Consider the following 15,811-nt stretch of genomic DNA (forward strand, 5'->3'; position numbering starts at 1 on the left):
CAGGGGAAAGGATTTTTTCCCCACCCAGTTTTAAAAGTCCATGGATGTGACTTTTTGTTGTTTTGTTTTTGCTTAGGCCTGGTCTATACTACAACGTTAGGCTGATGTAAGCCACTTTGAGTCAACCTAATTGTGCATGTGTCTATACATTAGGCTCCCACCAATGTAAGCACCCCATTATGATGATGCAGTAACACCACCTCCCTGAATGGCATTGAGTCATGGTTGATGAGATGAGGTCAACATAATGAGAATGGAGATTCTATGTTATCTATGTCAACCCTAACAGTCCTCCAGCAGCAGTCCCACAATGCCCAGCCCTGTCTGAGAGGCGACTCGTGGGAGGGGCACGAAGGGTCAAGTGCCCCTCCTCCAGCAGGGTCAAGTGCCTCTCCAGCTTGATCTGGGTAACGTGGGGCGGGGTACGGAGGAGTCATGTGGGGAGGTCACGTGTCCTCCCCTTTAGCTGGTGCCCCCCATTATGTAGACAGGAGATATAGGATCTCCTAGGCATGGGCAGCGCGTGAATCACTGTCTGGGGGAGGCTAGCTCCCAGCCCCGCCCCTTCCAACTGAGGCCCCACCCTTTCCATGTGCCCTGGAATTCAGAGCCTCCCTAATCACAGCCGCCGGCCCCCACCCCAGGCTGGCTAGTGCCCGCAGCCCCCTTACCCCAGAGCACTGGGAGAAAGAGCACGTGGCAGCGCTGCTGCAGCCTCTCCAGCCCCGGAGCGCCAGGAGGGAGAGCATGCAGTGGTGCCGCAGACCCGGGGAGGCAGGCGATGTGGCCCCAGCACTTGAATCCAGCTGTTCTGGTGAAGCGGGGCCCTGGGGGAAGAGTGCGGGCAGGGCCACACCTGGCTGTTTGGGGAGGCACCGCCGCCCATGCTCCTGGGCCTGTGGGGAGAAGAGGATTTGCAGACTTTGATCTGATCGAGATGTAGAAATGAGGATGTCTATGAGCAGATTGTACAGGGGATGCAGAAGAAATACGACAGAAATCAGCAGCAGTGCTGTGTTAAAGCAAAGGAACTGTGTCAGACATGCCAGAAGGCCAGGGAGGCCAACAATCAATCTGGGACAGAGCCACCACCTTTACAAAGAGATTCATGCAATACTTCTCAGAGAGCCCTGCAGCACCGTGGTTACTTCCGAGGACCCCAAGACATAGACCCTGCAGTGACAAGGGAGGACAAAGAGGAGTAATAGAAGGAGGATGGGGGACATGTGATTGAGGGGATCTAGCTATGTCATGAGCCAGGACCTATTTGAAATGCCCCCAATTTATCAGGGCACAGCTATTGACTTGTCATCAATTTACTTGTACTAGAAGAGGTAATAGTACAACAAAGAGAGGTAGCATTGTTAGCTGCTTTTTGTTTCCCTGTAGAGTTGTGGGGGGCCCATGAGGAGCAGTTTCTTTGTGCCTTCAGGGATGTCCCTTGAATCCTCTTAAGAGATCTCAATGAAACTTTCATGGTGGTCCTCTGCAACCTTCTCCCAAAGGAATCTAGGTATGGCAGCCTTATTTCTTCCTCCACGGTAGGACACTTCCCACCCCAGTCACAATAACTTTGGCAGGCACCACTGCAGTAAACCAGCTAGCAGAGCCGGTGTTAGGCATAAGCAGACCAAGCAATTGCTTAGGGCCCTGAGCAGCTCAAGGGGGCCCCCTATTAATTATTAGTATGTGTTGCGTTGGGGGCCCAAAAAATATTCCTGCTTAGGGCCTGCAATGGGCTAGCATTGGCACTGCCAGCTAGAGGCATACGGGCCTGGGTGGCTTCGGGACACCAGCAGCAGCTTTGCTTTCTGTGCCTTTGTTACCCTCAGGGGTGAGATATCAGCTAAAATCACCAATGCTTTGGAAAATGGTGCCAGCATTCAGTGCCTTTGCCCTATACTCACAGTTTCATGCAACCAAGCAATTCCTTCCTCAAGTCCCTCACTCCTGGAAGGCCATACCACCATGGCTGGTGCTGTGAGTGGTATCGTGCACAAGCACTCCGAAGCAGAAGTGTCAGTAAGCATATCTTGTTTAAAACTTTAGGGGAGCAGGGGATGGGAGTTCTGGACCTTAACTTTTGCTTTCCATTGTGACTATACAGACAATGATACCACTGTGTGTTTTGTCTGTAGCTACTGCCATTGTGGTATTCAGGGGTTCCCCCTCCATACACATTGAATGGCTGAGCCAGATAAGGAGGAGAAAGATGAGGACTCGGGATGGGATGTTCAGTGAGATCCTACAAGTCGGTACTGCATTGGACCATGAGCGGAGGATCTGCACGGTGAATATTTCAGACTGTATGAAGAAAGAAAGAAAGAAAGAAAGAAAGAAAGAAAGAAAGAAAGAAAGAAAGAAAGAACAAGGGAAAGGCCCAGGAGTCCCAGCAGAAAAGGAGAAAAACATGCACCATGATATAATGGGGCTTCTCCAGCAGCAAACACAGCTGCTGCAGACTCTTGAGAACCTACAGATTCAACAATCTCTTTGCAAGCCTCCCACCCACCGCCTGCTGCTGCCACCGCCTGCCTACCTGCACTCCACCTCTCTTGCCCCCCAAGGTCCACGCTGCTCACCGCGTCGGGGGTGGGGGAGTGAGGAGGGATGCTGCAAGCAAGCAGCGGGCGCGAGGATCTGGCGGGGAAGTGAGGCAGCTTGGCCGGGCACTGGGGCCGCTGGCTTGGGAGGGGGCACCGGCTGTGCCCGGCACTTGGGTGTGGGACGGCTCGGCCCAGTGCTCAGGCATGAGGCGGGGAGGAGCGGCTCAGCCTGGCGCTTGTGAGGTAGCAGCTCAGCCTGGCGCTGGGGCCATCCCAGGGCAGTGCTCCGGGAGGGGGGTCAGCTTGACTCAGCCCAGCCCAGTGTGGGGGGAGCAGCCTGGCGTAGCGCTCGGCCTGGCGCTGGGGAAGCTGGCCTAGGGTAGGCAAGTCAGGGCTCCTCTGGTCACAGGTGAGGAGGGCTCAGGGATCCTCCTGTTATGTGGGGGATCGTTTCAGGGCTCAGGTGTGCATGGGGGAAGGGCCTTGGATGCAAGGGGCAGGGCTGGCAGGCTAGCCTCCCCAAAGTGGGGATTCACCCGCCACCCATGACGGTGGCAAGTTGCACACTGGGATACCTTCTCATAGTGCACAAGCAATCCTTGTGAGTCCATGCAGCGCCAACACAAGGAGCCAAGTATGCACTCGCATGAGTGATATGCTAACCATGGAAGCTTTATGCCAACGTAGTTTGTGTTGGCAAAAGCATGTAGTGTAGAGATGGCCTTAATCTACCACAGGGTGCTACCCAAACAAAGGTGAGTGAGACCTATTTCACTGGAGCTCTGTCCAAAGACATCACTCAGAACTGTCTTGGGACATTAATATCAAGATTTATAATTCTATTGTTAAATTAAAAATTGATTCAGGGGCAGAGGTGACTTGTGATTTTTATGTTCAGCCCTAGGTCTAACTAGAAAAAGCCCAGGGAAGTGTTCAATAGATCATGTGGGCAGAAACATTCCTGGGCCCATTCAAAGCAGGCACTAGCTACAAAGACAAGGAGTATGTGATTGTCACATTTTTCTAATAGGGCCATGCCACAGGATAGCTGACCGTCGTAGGGGCTCAGGCATCTAGCCTTCCTGTGATATTCTCCGTAGTGGAGCCTGAGCCAACTCAGATCCACCTGTGATCAGTTAAGTGCCTAGGTGGCTGGATGGCATTTAATTAGCAAAGGAACAGCTGGGACTAATAAAAGGCTATAATGGCCTAGTCAAGGAAGGGCAGCAAACAAATGAAGCTCTTGAGAAAAGGGACTTCTCAGGGGAGTTGGTATGGGAACTTACCAGGAAAAGTTCTCCTCGAGGGAAGAGTGGAAAGTGCTATAAATCCCAGCTCCCAAGAGAACTGGTCCCAGTGAAACTTTACCAGACAGTGGCAGGTGGTTCAGATGTCACAGGAACAATCCAATGCACCAGACAAGAGCTGCAGTGGTTTGACCTCTGTGGGGTCCCTGAGTCCAGAGAGGCAACACTTCCCCAGGTGATGGCAAGAGGCCTGACTCCAGAGGGGTCACCTGCTTGGGAAGATCTTCTTTGTAAGGAGCCTGGATGGAGGAGACAGAGGGATTCAAGAGGGGTAGACAGATCAGGTTAACTCCCACCTGCCCCTTATCTAAGATGCTGGAGTGAAGTCTTGTTTGCGTATCACATTTGGTCTTTGGTTAAATAGCCCAGACTCCTGAAGAGGCACTGTTCACTATATACAAGCCTCATTGTACTGATTGATAGCCCATGAGGGGCAGTGATTGAGACAGGGCTGCAACTGCAGTTCCTCATAGGGCTGCCAAGGGGGCATGTGGGGCGTCATGCCAGCCTTGACACTAGGCAGTGCTCTGAGGTGAGTGCCCACTATCACAGTCTGCAACAAGCAACCTTTTAGATATAACTCACACAATGCGTAGAGGAAGTTGGGACAGTTTGGTGGAACTGGCCTGATTAAAGGAAAACCAGTATGAATCCTACTGAAAGAGGAGTCAGACCTTGTGTACTAATCTCAACTCCAATTATGCCAAACCCACTGTTTTCAAAAGTGAAGGAAGAACTCAATAGCATGGTGTAATAGACCTCAGAACTGAACCAATAGGTCAATATATCTCTATGGTGTAAGTTATAAGGAAAACATATATCAGCAGACATAGATCTAACAAGGTTCAATGAAACATTAAGGAGAGAAAGGTATATTATTCTCCCTAGGGAATATATAATCTCTAAATTATTTGGTACAGCAATATTCTCCTCATTAGATGCAGCTAATGGAGTCTAACAAGTTCCACTCCACCTTGACAGGTGCTGATATGACAACTTTTATAACACCATTCAGAGGATAACACTTTTATCATCTCCCATTTGGCACTAGATATATCTCAAAAAGTTTTGGGTGGAAAATAAATGAGATTCTACAAAATCTGAAGGGAGTGAAGGTTTAAAGTTTAAAATTTTGGTTTATGGGGAGTCTGAGGAACACTAAAAGAGGAAGAGTTAACACAGTTCTGAAGGTAATTGGAGCTCCAGGACTGTGACCCAAAGACCTCTTAATGCCAACTGGCAAGGGGTTACAGAAATCTCATGAGTCTGGTGTGTACATTCTTGTTCACTAAAGAGTGTCATGTGAGGGCTCAAATGAAAGCTGGTGTTCACACTGGTCCTTAATATTGCTGTGAAATGTATGTAGAGGGGCTGAAATGCTAGTGGTGTTAGAGATTTGACACCAGCTAAGCACAAGCAAAACTCCCTCATGCTGGAGGCATAGGGTAACAAAAAGTTACACACACTCCTGGATACCCCAAGAACCATCACAAGGACTAAAACTAAAAAGAGAAAAATATAGGCTATGGTAGTCAGGGCTTGCAACTGATAAAGAGAGTAAGAACAGAGCCAGAAAAAAATCAAAGCTATATTTGAAATACCACCACATAAAAATGTATTAGAACTTATGTGGTTCATGTGCATGATAAAATTTGGAGCAAATTCATACTTAACCTGTCGTTAAAAAGGCCAAGCTTTTTATTAACTACTTAAAACAGACATTGTGAAAAAAATGGGATAAAGCACAGGAGTGCGCTTTTGAGGATTTAAGAATCTATTGAGTACATCCCCAGTTCTGGCATTTTATGATGATTCTAAGTCTGCAGATGTTTCAGCAGATGCCAACAGCTATTGCCTTAGTAGGGTGCTATTTCAATTACCTGGACATAATTGAGCACCTGTAGAATATTGTTGCAGATAGCTTTCAGATGCCAAAACCAAGTACAATACAATATAGATAGACTATTGGGTGACCATATGGGTACATGAAAATTTGACAAGGTATTTTCTGTCTTGATAATTTCAAACTCATGACAGTCCACAAGTCATTTGTGTTGTCGTTAAACAGTAAAGACCTCGTCGAGGTAACCCTCAAACAGCAGAGATATAAACCAAGAGCTATAAACCTGCTGCAGTATGCACCAGGGAAGTTCTTAGTGTTGGCTGATATCTTTTTGAAGAGGCCTCCCTACTCACCATTGAGATCAACTCACACGATCAAGATAGAAGCACACATAAGTGCCGATTCTGTGGGGAAAAATTGGTGCTCTGCCCCCACTGGCAACCAAGCCTCACCCCCGGCCCCAACTCCTCCTCCTCTCCTGAGCGCACCATGTCCCCGCTCCCCCACCTACCTCCCAGCACTTCCCACCCAGCCGCTGCCAAACAGCTGTTTGGCAGCATTAGCACACTCTGGGGCGGGGGTGGGGGAGGAGCGGGAATGTGGCGAGCTCAGGGGAGGAGGCAGGGAAGAGACAGGGCCGGAGCAGGGATTTGGAGAAGGGGTTGGAATAGGGGCAGGGAGGGGTTGAAATAGGGGTGGGATCTTACTAAATGCAGGAAATTACCTTGAATATTAGTGTGGTGGCCTCACATAGGGCAGGTCCAAAAACACAAAGTGGTGTCTCCTGTAATGACCAGAAAGATACAATTCAAAGAACCTCTGACACACACAGCATTATCCAGTAGACCTTGGTTAAAAAAACAGCACCAGTCCTATCTGAAGAAAAGAGACATATCTAGCTGATAGCTACTGCTTTTTTCCTCATGTAGAAATCTTACTTCTCACTTGATCCACAACTCAGTGAGTCAGAGAAAAGTTAACACATCTTTTCTCAATTTGACGTTCCATAGGAAATTCACTGCTGGCAAGCCACAGTTTGCTAGCTTGGGATATGGTACAATTTCCTACACATTACTTCCAGCCCTCATCACCCGCAAGGGAAGTGTAGAGAGCAGGACACACTGCTAAGAGATTTCTATAACAGCAGCAAAACAATCACATTAGTTTGACTGAGCTATAAGGCAACCCCCAGTTCAGTCACTGAAGTAAGCCCAGCTCAACTTCTTATGGGTCAACAAATCAGAACAACTCTGCAGCCTTAGAGGTAAATCTCCATTCTAAGGTGCCCTGCTTAAAAGATGGGAACTGAGAGCCTGAGAATTCTTAGATTTAGCATCTTTCTCCTTTAATTGTTGGCATGTATCCCAAAGCTTACTCAAGCTTAAACTAGGAGATTCAGTCCTGATAAAGCTGGATGAGGACGAAATATTAGACAATACCTGCTGTTTTCATTGGCCATAACTGCACCATGAGAGCCTGGGTAACTGACACTGATCCAAGTACAGAGCTATTCTTATTGAAGAATCCTAAACCTGCTGAACAGGAGTCTTCACCTTGAAATAAAACCCTCCACATGCCTGGAACTCAGCCAAACCTTACAATTTGTTATTAAATATCAATTCTTGTTAAAAATTGTTTATACACCAGAAAGAGAAATGGAGGTTGTGAGGATATGTGTGTTGTTTCTTCAAAACTGTAAGAAGAAGCCATCCAAGTGAAATTGGGCAGGTTCTAGACAGGAACTTTGGAGAGAGAGAGAGAGCAGAATAACTTTATGTATAATACTTGTTTCCTTACTTTAACAACATTCCTTCTTCAGTATGAGAAGAGTAACTCCTTCTGTGCTTTTTTACCATTGTCAAGTGGCCAATGTAAACTAAAACTCTCCTTATTTCATGTAAAACAATGAAATATAAAAACATTGTGAAGAAAACAAAACATTAAATTGCTAAATGGACACACAAAAACCAACCAACCAACCCCCTAGCCTTCAAATCTGAATTGCATTTGAATTCATTCTAAATTTTTATTTTATTTTCATTTCATAAATGGTGTCTATCAAACTGCAATGTGCTCTTCCACCTTTACTTATTGTGCTTTACTTGTATCACCTATCTTCTGAACTCTCATTAGAATTGTTTTTAATTGATAGCTTTTCCCCCAGTAACCAAACAAGGCCTACAATCACAGACAGTAAAGGAAAAAAACATTCTGTCTTCTATAGGACATTCACTTCTTTATTACTTCTACTTTTCTATTTGTCTGGGACCAGAAGTAATAAGTGACTAATGTGCACAAGCATCCTCCCAGTAATGATGTGCACATGGGAGAACATTTTAAGTTGCTATTGATCTCCAAATTACTATTGCTGGGCAAACTGGATTCCACAAGTTTCATTCTAAAAATAAACTACACTTTAAAACATAAGTCCAATAAACAGAGTGGTATCAGACGCCATTATCTAGCTGAGTTTTCCACTCTGTGGTCTGAAACTTTAAAACATCTGTACATAAGTACTATGATACTTCACTGTATTTTTAAAATAAAATAACTGAGTTTATGTTAATGTATGTTCCCCAGGTTAAGGTGTGCACAGTTGTTCCTATTATATGAACTTTTTTTTGAAAAACATGAATTTCTTTAAAGTGTTTTTCTAAAACTGTCATGCAAGTGCTATACCTGTGCAAGGAAATATCTAATCCTAATTGTTATAACAGGCAAATTAATCTGAAGTTATAAGAACAATTTGAAGGTAACTGGAATACCAATAAGCTCCAGGGGGTTGCTGGAATATTTATGGAAATAGATTGAAAGAGTTGGAAATGCATATGTTTCTGAATGTGGAAACGTAATCACTTGAATGAAAATTATCATTAAGAAATATTCTATTTTAAAAGAAGTTATACAGAGAAATGCAATTAAAATATTTATTTATTTAGCTTAAGCTAAAAGAATCAGTAGCTTCGGGAGGATGGAAAGTATGGTTTCAATTACATCATACCAAGTTCATGTTATTAATAGAGTTCCGAGCTAGGCCAATTTGTTTTTATTTATAGCTGGAAACGGGGAATTTTGATATACCAAAAAAGGACATCACTTATGATATCTAAATGAGCCAGATTTTCTACAAGCAAGTATGGACAGTGCATTGGTTGGTAACAGCCAGTGGCGAAGTACAGACTTATAGTCCCAATTTAAACTTATGTGCAACTGGAATAATGTACTGTCAACATGTCATTGCAATAGATAAGAGGGCTATGCTGTTACCTTTATATATACAAAATGTCGCTATACTTTCTAGCAAATCTAGTACTGTGAGGCTGTGCATATACAAAGGAAAACCTGGAACAGATCACACACCTTGGATTCATTACTTTACGGTAGCTGTACTCAGCTACATATATTACAGATGGTTGGTGTATATACTTAAACAGTAGGCATATTTAGAATACAAGTGCTCTAGAGGTGTTATTGTTGGCCTTCACAGGTTGTCACAAGAAAGCTCACCCCTTTGCCAACTAGGCAATAATTCCATTCCCTGCAGCTCAGCATTTGAGGGGCTTCTAGTCTCCTTTAAGTAAACAGCTTTGTGACTGCTTATTTTATTACTGTCTTATAATAAGCCACTATTGTTTATTGCAGGTGGCTGCCCAGCAGGTGGGGAAGTTAAGGAACTGTATGCATGTGTGTGTCAGGGCAACGGTTTTCCCATTACACAAGGTATCCTGTGTGAAAGTGTATGTGTGTTATGTGGCAGCTAATATAGCACTTATTGCTTCTAGGAACCTCAACAGCAAAATGTTTCCTGCTCTTTGACATTGATGGAAACAAAAATTTATTATTTCAATTTTGTTGTTTTCGCATTTGTTTGAGGAGAAGTTGAATTCCAGATTTATATTGTGATGTACTTTGCGTTTTCTTTCTCATAAAGTAGGAAAATCTTTCTATCAAAAATGAATGTATACAAATAAAACACATATAAAATGGATTAAAATAGAAAGGATGTTTTTACCATCGGTGTAACTAGCAAGTTTTCATATCAATTGTTTCTCTCTAATACTGCCTCTTTAATCAGTAGCCTGTTCCCTCATTACATTTTTTTAAATAAAATAGGTTTGATTGGCTCAGCCATATTTTACAGAAAACAAGTTAACAATGTCACAAAACCATCATGCACAAAGCTTGACCGACAACACCTAGGATTTGCCTTTGCGATCTTAGGCCTGGTCTACACTAGGACTTTAATTCGAATTTAGCAGCGTTAATTCGAACTAACCGCTCAACCGTCCACACCAGGAAGCCATTTAATTCGAACTAGAGGGCTCTTTAGTTCGAATTCGGTACTCCACCCCGACAGGTGGAGTAACGCTAAATTCGACATGGCTAGCTCGAATTAGGCTAGGTGTGGATGCAAATCGAACTTAGTAGCTCCGGGAGCTATCCCACAGTGCACCACTCTGTTGACGCTCTGGGCAGCAGTCCGAGCTTCGATGCTCTGAGCAGCCACACAGGAAACGACCCGGGAAAATTTGAATTCATTTTCCTGTCTGGGCACTTTGAATCTGACGTCCTGGCTGGACATCGGGGCGAGCTCCGCAGCACCTGCAACGATGCAGAGCTCTCCAGCAGAGGAGTTCATGTTATCTGTGAATAGAAAGAGGGACCCAGCATAGACTGACTGGGAACTCTTCGATCTGATCGGTGTGTGGGGCGAGGAGTCTGTGCTTTCGGAGCTGCGCTCCAAAACACGGAATGCGAAGACCTACGAGAAGGTCTCCAAAGCCATGAGAGACAGAGGATACAGGCGGGATGCAACGCAGCGCCGCGTGAAAATCAAGGACCCCAGACAAGGCTACCAAAAAATCAAAGCGGCAAACGGACGCTACGGAGCCTGCCACCACTGCCCCACCAGTGACCGTGGACTCTGATGATGGGACAGTGTCGACGGACAGTTCCTCGACGATGTTCACGGACGGGGAAGATGAGGAAGTGTTTGTGGAGGACGAGGCAGGCGAGAGCGCTTACAACGCTGGTTTCCCCGACAGCCAGGATCTATTCATCACTGTCACGGAGATCCCCTACCAACCCTCCCCGGCCATGAACCCGGATCCTGAATCAGGGGAAGGAGCAGTCGGTAAGTGCTTTAACCATGTTAACTTTTATTCTTAATATAACAGGAATCTGAAGTGTGTGAGAAGGAGGTCTCTCTATATATGGTGATAGAACAGAAATCCTCCTGGGAGATCTCCACGAAGCTCTCCTTCCGTTAATCGATAAGCATCAGCAGGAGGTTCCTGGGGAGAGCTGCCTTATTGGGTGCTCCGTTATAGCACCCTTTTCCGCGTGAGGCTTTCATGCGGTATTCAGGGAGCATTGCCTCCCCGAGCACGGCTGCATAGGTCCGTGGTTCGTGATAGATTTCACGCAGCATGCGCTCTCTATCTCCTTCAGTGCCCGTCCTCACGGTGATCTCGCTAGGAGACTCATGCATCTAAGTAGTGGAATTACTGTTATGGTGCGCCTGGTCCAAAGTATTTTTAATAAATCCACGGACAGACGGCATAGCACAGACTCAGCACGCAGCTGCGTGACGAGCGTAACGGAAAGCCAAAGAATCAAATGGACGCTCATGGAGGGAGGGGGGACTGAGGACGCAAGGTATCCCACAGTTCCTGCTGTCTCCGAAAATCATTTGCATTCTTGGATGAGCTCCAAATGCTTCTAGGGTCAAACACAGTGTCTGCGGTGGGTCAGGGCATAGTTCGGCAATTTGCGCACACACCCCACCCACCACCAGAAGTGAAAACAATCCTCTCTTGACTCTTTTACATGTCACCCTATCTTTACTGAATGCTGCAGATAGACGTGATGGTGCAGCACTCAACACCAACATCCTTGCTCCCCCCACGCTATGGATGGCTGATGGTACAAAAAGATGGGTATCCGTCCTCATCATCAGCCTATTGGCACATGGGGCAGTGCAAAAGGGCTGGTAACCATGCCGACTAGCATCAGTAAGGTCGATCAAGGGCGCCTGTCCCTAATTTTTCCTGGCAGATGGTGCAATATGGCTGGTAACCGTCCTCATCATTGCAACAGGGGGCTGAGCTCCATCAGCCCCCACCCTTCATTGTAAATAAAAGATTCAATTGCCCCTGGACTAGCAGAGGGATGATGGGCTCCTTCATCCACAGTCCTTAATGTCCTGCCTGGACTATCATTGCAGCTGGAGGCTTCCTTCCACTCATTTCTCACAAACAAGTCACTGTGTCTTATTCCTGCATTCTTTATTACTTCATCACACAAGTGTTGGGACAATGGTATGGTAGCCCAGGAAGGCTGGGGTAAGAACGGAATGAACAGGTGGTGTTGTTGCAGGAGCACCCCCTGTGAATAGCATACAGCTCCAAATTTATGCAGGATCGGACACAGAGCAGCTGTGATATCTGGTTCTATGATACAGTGGTTCTCTAGTACACTTGCCCATAATCTAGGCAGGACTGATTCTATTTTTAGATACCAAAAAGGAGGGATTGACTCAGGGAGTCATTCCCAATTTTTGCTTTTGCGCCCCTGGCTGCTCGGCCAGGGGCACTTATGACAGCACCAAATGGGGCAGTGCAAAAGGACAGGTAACCATGCCCATCTTATTACCATCTTATTACCAATTTATGGTATGGTAGATGGTACAATATGGCTGGTAACCATCTCTGCTGTCATGCAAAAGCAAAAGCATGCTGCTGTGTAGCGCTGCTGGCCCGCCTCTGTCAGCGGCATCTAGTACACATACGGTGACATACACAAAAGGCAAAACAGTGTCCATGGTTGCCACGCTATGGCGTATGCCAGGGCAATTCTGGGAAAACGGGCTTGAAATGATTGTCTGCCGTTGCTTTCCCGGAGGAAGGAATGACTGGCGACATTTACCCAGAATCCACCGCGAAAATGATTTGTGCCCCAGCAGGCACAGGGGTCTCAACCAAGAATTCACAGAGACAGCCTAGACTCAGTTAATTGTTCGCAAAAATGTATCTTTGCAAGGAATTCACTCCCTGTTTCCCATCTCACAGCTTCCACTGTCTCCAGACCTGCCACAGCATCCCCCTCGCAGAGGCTGGCAAAGATTAGGCGGCGAAAGAAAAAGACAAGGGACAAGATGTTCGAGGAACGTATGGGCTGCTAACTAGCAGAGGCGGACCAGCAGAGCCAGTGGAGGGAGACCGTCTCTCTGTGCCAGCGCTCACACAGCGAACGGGAGGAGAGGTGGCGTGAGGAAGACAAGCAGGCGACTGAAACGCTGCTTGGACTAGTGAGGGAGCAAACGGACACGCTCAGGCGCCTTGTGGATGTTCTGCAGGACCGCAGGAGGACAGAGACACCCTGCAGTGTATCTGCAACCGCACTCCCCTGCCACAAAGTCCCATACCCCCGTCACCGAAAATAATCAGGAGGAGGGGCGGCCGGGGACGTGAATACTGTCACTGCACCACAGCACAGTGCTCAAGTACCCGAAAGCTCTCATACCCTACATTTGCCGAAGTCCTTCACTTCCAGACTCACAGTAGTCCCAATCCCAGTCCCATCCCCTAACTGTCTACTTAATTAATAAAAATGCTTTGCTGTTAATTACTGTTTCCGTTATGTTTTTTCAAAGAAGACTGTGTTTGAATGGGGGGCGTGGGGAAGGGGGTGGTTAATTGCATAGGACAGTCACCTTTCCCAGGGTACAGACACGGGGGCAGGATCAGCAGCGGGTCACACACACGGTGCAGTCAGTAGGCACCCTGGTCGTTATGGGAGGTGGTTTCCAGGATCTGTGTGGGCGGGGGAGATGTGACTTTGCAGCGGGGGAGGGCGGTTACAGATCTTATACAGCGGTCCTTGTCCTGGACCGCTGAGTCACGCAGCTGAGGAATCTGTATCCGTCCTCCTCCACCACAAGGTCACATATCCGCCCGCACACAGAATTCCATAAAGAGGGATGGCAGGCTCCGTTGAAAGAAGCATTCCGGCACTGCGGACCGCTCTAGGAGCAGGAGCCTGTCATTCCTTGAGTTTAGAGGCGGTCTTTACATCACCGCACACCCTACCCAGCACAGTCTGCGTCCCAGTTTCAACCCTTTCACGAAAAGTCATGAATAAAGAAACCTTTGTTAAGTAATAATGGGACATGTATTTTATTTTTACACGTGTGCTGGAAGTGGGGGTAACGGGGTGAACGGGGTATGTAACCGAAGAGGAGAGTCAACAGTAACTGGGTAAAGAAACAGGGGCAGGTTCAGCTTCTCTGTAAAGAAACTGAACAGTCACAGGTCACGCTGCTCGCTGCTCGCTGGTATTTGAAGAGTTCCTTGTCGCTGTCCCAGGCGCCTGTATAGGGCTTCATGAGCAAGTGCATTAGCGGGCAGGCTGGGTCCCCGAGGATGACTATAGGCATCTGCACATCCACAACAGTTATTTCGTGGTCCGGGAAGAAACTACCTTCCTGCAGGCGTCTGAGCAGCCCACAGTTCCTGAAAACACACGCATCATGAACCTTGCCCGGCCACCCGACGTTGACGTTTGTAAAACGTCCCCTATGGTCCCCCAGTGCTTGCAGCACCATTGAAAAGTAGCCCAATTTCTCATCAGCTGACTGTGGAAGACGTGGACGATAAAGTGCGAGGAGGAGAAAACGGCGATGATCGCAGCGGGCTCCATGCTTGCAGTGCTGTGGCGTCCGCGCTGTCACTGACCAGAAAAGTGCACGAACAGATTGCCCGCAGGCGCTTTCAAGGAGGGAGGGAGGGAGGTTGTGATTGACGGTTCAATGACGACACTTACCCAAAACCACCCTCGACACATTTCTCCCCCCAGCAGGCATTGGGGGCTCTACCCAGCATTCCAATGGGCAGCGGGGACTGCGGGAACTGTGGGATAGCTTCCCACAGTGCACCGCTTCCAAAGTCGACGCTGGCCCCGTGAATGTGGACACAGAAATTCGAATTAGTGTATTTAGTATGGATACACAAATTCGACTTCATAAGGTCGAATCCACAAATTCAAACTAAGTTGATTCGAAATAGTCTTGTAGTGTAGACAAGGCCTTAGCTAACATATGCCCACCCGACGCTGTTGTGTTGTGTGCTAGTTGTCAGCCAAGAAGTGTCTGCATTTCTTCGTTGCTGTGAGTACATGGTCTACACAGTGCTTTGGAGACCTTCAAGATGAAATGCTCTATATAAAAGAAAATTGTTAGCCAAGAAGGTCAGGGACACAGTCCCATGCTCCAGGTGTCCCTAAATCTCCAACTGCTAGAAACTGTGACTGGATGACAGGGGATGGATCATTCAGAATTGCCCAGTTTGGTTCATTCTCTCTGAAGCATCTGGCACTGGTCACTATCAGAAGACCGGATACTGGACGAGATGAACCATTTATCTGACCCACTATAGCCATTCTTATGATCTTAAGTTTATTAATATTGCTAAGAGGCTAACGGAGGTGTACAAATGCTCCAATATACACATTCTAGTTAGTATCTGAATAAAAAATGGACTTCAATACCAACACACACATATGGCTAAAAATCTGCTATGCAAGAAGAAGGGTGTAAAAATGTATATCAGTGGAACTTACAAGCTCCTGAAGGTAGGTACTGTGTCTTCTTTCTGTTTGGAATTTGCCTAACAAGTTTCAGGCACCCTCAGAAGCAAATAGTAAAGATCTGAATAGAGAAATGTCCAGGTAACATCAACCCTTGCAGCATGTACAAGTGGGCATGCTTTTCAGATTAGGGGGCAGGCTATCAATTCAGCCAGTGCACATCTTCTGCTGTTATCAGTAAGCACTGGTTAGAGGACATTTTATCCCTGCTCAGTGGAAAAGCAGTGCATTCATTAGTTCATAGAATCATAGATGATTAGGGTTGGAAGAGACCTCAGGAGGTCATCTAGTCCAACCCCTTGCTCAAAGCAGGATCAACCCCAAATAAATCATCCCAGCCAGGGCTCTGTCAAGCCAGGCCTTAAAAACTTCTAAGGATGAAGATTCCACTAACTCCCTAGGTAACCCATTCCAGTGCATCATCACCCTCCTAGTGAAACAGTTTTTCCTAATATCCAACCTAGACCACA

Source organism: Mauremys mutica, chromosome 2, assembly GCF_020497125.1.
Source record: "Mauremys mutica isolate MM-2020 ecotype Southern chromosome 2, ASM2049712v1, whole genome shotgun sequence".
Classification (NCBI taxonomy): Eukaryota; Metazoa; Chordata; order Testudines; family Geoemydidae; genus Mauremys; species Mauremys mutica.